This window comes from Camellia sinensis, chromosome 3 (assembly GCF_055761805.1).
Source record: "Camellia sinensis isolate YWXY chromosome 3, ASM5576180v1, whole genome shotgun sequence".
Classification (NCBI taxonomy): domain Eukaryota; kingdom Viridiplantae; phylum Streptophyta; class Magnoliopsida; order Ericales; family Theaceae; genus Camellia; species Camellia sinensis.
In genome coordinates, this window is record NC_138963.1 from 88922809 (window position 1) to 88928808 (window position 6000).

A 6000-nucleotide genomic window follows, 5' to 3' on the forward strand; every position below is an offset into this window, starting at 1 on the left:
GTTTTTTCTTTCCAATTCTATCCATGTGTGAAATTACTTAAAAGGACAAAACATTGAAATTAAAAATATTTGATTATCTCCTTACACCCCTTGATTTTCAATCCCTACTTCTCTTCTTCTTTTCTCAACTTTTCTTTTCTCTTACACATCTCTTTTTCAAAAGTGATAATTATAGTGTTTTGATCATAAAAAAAAACAATGGATGAAGAAACGGTGGTGAAAAATTATCAAAAAAGTGAAATGGTGAGTTTTTTTTATTAGTTTGGTAAGTTTTTGTTTCGATTTTCTAGGTTGTTCTGCGACTTTTGTTCGGTGTTTTGAAATCGAACAAAATAACATAATTTGGCATCACAGTGCCGAACAAAAAATATAAGTCTGGTATCAAATTGCCGAATAAAAGATACATTTCTGGTAATATAAAGCCGAATTTTTTAAATTTGTTTGGCTACTTATTTCCATGTTTTTTCAGTATAATTTTTTTTTGGAATGATTATACTTATACTTATTGCAACAACACAAGTACTACATTATTAGTGGACTCCAGTCATGAATTCATTACAGACGAGGTTCATTACAAACCAGTTCGTAAGCAAGTGCAACAGAAGAAGGCAAAAACAGATAATGTATGTAATTACATAAAACTTGTAACTATGTACAAAATGTATTTTAATAGTTTTTCAACCTCATTTTAATTATTTCATATATCCATTGCTATATATTTGTGATGTAGGTTTGTATGACGCAATCAACAAATCGTATCTCTTACTTCAAACAATTTTCGGAGAAGTTAAGACCATATATCCGTCACATAAAAGATGTACAAGCAGATGACAATTGTGGTTTCAGGGCAATAGCTGGATTGATTGGTTTAGGTGAAGATGATTGGCAACAAGTTAGGCGCAACTTGTTGACTGTGATGCATTCGAATGTAGTGCACTACATGCAACTATTTGGTTCACAAGAAAGGGTTAATGAACTTAACTCTATCTTATCCTACTTCAAACCTAGCCCTGGATTTAATCATTGGATGACTATGCCCGACATGGGCTATTTGATAGCATCATACTACCGAGTTGTTCTTTACCATTTATCCATGCAACAATGCTTGACTTTTTTACCACTTAGATCAGTACCGATTGCAACACTTGATCAAAGAGATATCTACATAGGATTTGTAAATGGAAACCATTTCGTGCAGGCAACTTCTGAGCCTACTTACATCATTATCATGTCTTATTTTATAATTATATTTATTGATTTCTTTGTTATAGGTTTATCTGCAACCTGGTCATCCAGTACCTCCGATAGCAAATAATTGGATTCGTTTTTATCACCCGTGTGCTAGTGGATGGGAGAAAGCATATACTATCCATATTCAGCAATTCTGTACTCTTATTAGCCCTGGCATAATAACTACCGAAACAATCGATATAGAAGAATTGTGATAACATGTTTGATTGATGGATGCAAACAATGACAGATTTTATGGATGCTTTTATGGATATTCGTACACTTGATTTTGTTATGAAATATTTTATGGAAACTTTTTATGTTTGATTTTATAGATGCGTGTCTGATTTATGGATGTTTTTTTATTGAACTGGATTAATTCAAATTCGTTAACATTGTATTACCGAACAAGCCGAAATTATCATTTGGAACAAAGTGGCTCTGTAAATGTATAGCAACAGAACACTAGACAAATTTATTTTTTCCAGCAACATAACACCGAACAAATGTAATTTGTCTACTATTGTGTGACAGAACAGACACTTCACAGTGGGCTCCACTGACTTTGTTGTGAAGCAAATTGAAATTATCCAATTGTATGGCAACATAATGCTGGAAAAAAATAGTTGTCTGGTAACACGACACTGGAGTAATTTAAATTCACTAGCATTTTATTATCGAACAGGCCCAACACAAATAATTACCACATTATTTGGGATGAAGTGGCTTTATAAATGTATAACAACAAAAGACTGAACAAAACAATTTATTTTGGCGTTATAACACCGAAGTTTTATAAATTGTTTCGCATTGTGTGACTGAACAGGCACTTCAATGTGGACTCTATTGGCTTTGTTGGGAAGCGAACTGAAATTATCCAATTGAACGATAACATAATGCTGGGAAACAAAATTTTATCCGGTAACATGAAGCTAGAGCAATTCAAATTGTTTAGCATTGTATTACCGAACAGGTCTAGCACAAAAGTATGGGTGTAAAGAGATGGGTTTTGAAGAGTTTTTTATCATAGGGTTTGTTTTGGTAATATATTAGGTGTAATGAGAATTCAATTTTTTTTTAAGTGGTGTAATGAGATTGAGGGTGTAAGGAGGTAAAAGAGTGGTGTACGTAGAATCACCCATAGATAAATAAATCTCTATAATTGGATCGGTTCATAAGTGCCCCTAACTTCTTTTTTTTTTGGATTAAATCTGAACCCCAAGTGTCACTTTGGCCACCGGCCCAATGGCCAACCAATTCCAACTCGTATTTTTAAGTTTTGTTTTTGTTTTTTTGAGCGTGTATTTTAAGGGTTTTTTTAAATGTGTATTTTAAAAGTTTTTAAGGGTATTTTTAAGGGTTTGAAATTAGTATTTAAGCCTATTAGGTTGAGTTGGATTTTTTTGACCCGTTAATTAAGTGGGTTGGGTTTGAAAATATTATAAGCAACTCAGTCTGACCCAGCCCGATAATAATTTATTCTATCTATTCTATTATATTAGTCCACACACTTGTATGCAATTCAAAAGAGCATAAGAGTATAAAAATAATGATAAAGAAATATACACATATGTTATGTGTTGCTCAAGTGGTAATGACTTGTTTTACTAAGTCAATGATCTTGATTTCTTCAAGCCTTGTCCCCCTCTTTTATATATATATATATATATATATATATATTAATATCAATAACAAGGGTATTTTGTGTCTCATATTTTAAGTTTTTCCAAAATATCCCTATTATTGATATTTACATAAAAAGAATGGGACATCTATTCTAATATCTAAAGTGAAGGCTCTTGGTGGTGTTGACCATTTGTGTCTCATATTTTTGATTTTCTTAAAATACCCATGTTATTGATATTTATATAAAAAGAATGGGACAAGGGCTTGAAAGCAAGATCATTGGTTTAGTAAAGCAACTTATGACATATTTATATATTTCTTTATCATTATTACGTTCTTTTGAATCACACATTAGTGTCTATTCTAATATGGTGTTGATACATTTGTGTCTCATATTTTTAGTTGAGATATCCCTGCTATTGATATTTATATAAAAAGAATGAGATAAGGTTTGAAATCAAGATCATTGGTTTAGCAAAGTAACCCATTGCCACTTGAGCAACTTATAACATATATTAATATTCTTTATCATTATTATTATACTATTATGTTCTTTTGAATTACACACCCATTGCATGTACAACTCGCTAGTTTCTATTCTAATATATAAAGTGAAGGCTGTTGGTGGTGTTGATACATTTATTTCTGATATTTTGAGTTTTTCCAAAATACCCCTATAGTTGGTGGTATTGATACGTTTGTGTTTCATATTTTGGTTTTCCCAAATTATCCTTATAGTTTATGTTTATATAAAAAATAAGAGGATAAGATTTAAAATCAAGATCATGAGTTTGACAAAACAAGCCCTTACCACTTGAGCACAAATACCATATGTGCATTTTTTTTTTTTTTTCATTATTCTTATATTACTACATTTTTTTAAAATTATATACGCATTGTGTGTATGACGGCGCGCGAGTATATATATATATATTAGACAAAGGAAGGCCTTGAGTTGGTGTTGAGATTTTATGACATTTTGAGTTTTATGAAAATACCCCTCTAGCCGATTTGAAAATATAAAATTATATTAGGTGACTTAGGTTTGACCTATGACCTTTGGCCTAGCAACGCATTATATAAGTATTTTAATTTGTTATTATTTTTATAATAATATATTATATATTAGCATGTGTATATATTTATAATTTTCTTAGTTCTATTTATGTTAAATAAACAAAATTACACTTAAAAAGGGAAAAATATATCTACCTAAGTTTGTATTAAGGGTGTGTGCATTGCATTTTGAGAATAAAATTAAAATCAAATTGTGAATGACAGATTAACAAATTTGCTATTCGTAACCTAATCATTGTTTGGCAGTTTGGACAGTTTTAACCTATTAATTGATTGAAAAATAATTGTGAACAATTATCAAAATTTGCATAAAATATTACACTAATTTGCATAATATTTTTCTTATATATAAGACTTATTGATTTTAATACTAATTTGCATTAAATTTCACATCTCAAATTTCTCTCACACTGATTTTTACTTTGATATTTTATTAGAAACAAATATATATATATATTAACTATGATAGGGCGGGATAGTTTCAAATGTGAGTTATAAATTTGAAACCGCGGATCAAACTAATCTGTGATTTGCGAGTGCAGATTGGGCGCCCTAGTTTGTATCGAAGATCTAATAGCTAAATATTAAACTTTTAGACCAACTAAATTACATATTTTTTTAATTTTAATCTTGCAATATTTATTTGTATTTAATATATAGGTTTATTAGGTGGGTTTGGAATTATAATATAATTTAGTCCAAACCATGATAAAAATAATATGTAATTAATAATATTTTGTATTTATTATATATATTAACAATAGCATTTGAGTTATTCGGGTGGTAAAAATTCCTATCCAAAACTTGTCCAAATCTAATTCAAGCTAGCAAATTTTAGCTCAATTCATGACCAATTTGAAATTATACAACCCAAGTTTGGACTTAGATTCTGGTTGTTTAGATTGTCGCACCCAAATCCCACTCCTATTTTGAACCCTTACATATGAATAGGGTAAATTAAAATATACTACTACTTTTATTTTGGTTTCAAATTTTTAATTTGTTTCAATTACATTTTTAAACTTCATATATAAATTCAATGTGATCACTTTCTATAATTGTCGTTACTTTAGACTGAAAATGCCAACATCATACTCATCAACCTTATATTATACGAACCATATTTTTTTTGTTATTAAAGAACTAATATTTTTTATTTAAAAAATATATTTAGGGAACACTTGAATTCAATATAGGCTACAAATAATTTTTGAGTATTTTTTTATTTTTTGCTAATGTAGCATTGTCGATAGCGACGAGAAGGAATGACAATGATGCGGATTTGAAGCTAATTTGTTGTCCTTTGTCCCCACCTCATAGCATGTTGGGGTAGGGGTAGGTTAATTTTGTAGCTTTCAAAATAAAAAATTAATAAAAACTAAAAGTAATATAGTATATTATAGATAATAATTTATAATTAATGAAAGTTAAAAAATGTAATATGATAAATAAAAAAGGTGAAAATGAATATTAAATATAATATTTTAATATTTTAGTTTTATTATATTAAAAAAAATTAAATTATATAAATATTATATATATATATTTATTAAATTAAATTATATAAATATTATATATATATATATTTAATAAATAAAATTGAGGCAGAGATAGGATAGATTGGGATGTGATAGCAATGGATGATAGTCAAAAAGAGTGGGAGAAAGAAGAATAAATGAAAAAAAAAATTAAACAGAAAACGAAACCCACTTTTCTGTGTTTATAAAATTTAAAATTTTGTAAACTGTTTATTACTTTTTTAAAATGAAAACAGAATCTAAATGAGTTTTTTATTTTTATTTTTTCAGTTTTCACAAATTCTGTAAATATAAACAGGGAATGGTAAACATAAACATTACCAAATATGGGTAATTCTAATTTGCTGAGGTGTAATTAGATCATATCTAAATCCGAGATATTTGGATAGAGGATCAAAATTTTAGATAATGACAGACTCTCTATTTTGATAAGTGAATTTTTGAGAGAGTTAATTCTACTCCAAAGTAGAGGAGTCTTGGATAAGTGTTATCCTTGAAAGGAATAAGAGTCATATGAAGTAAGACTTCT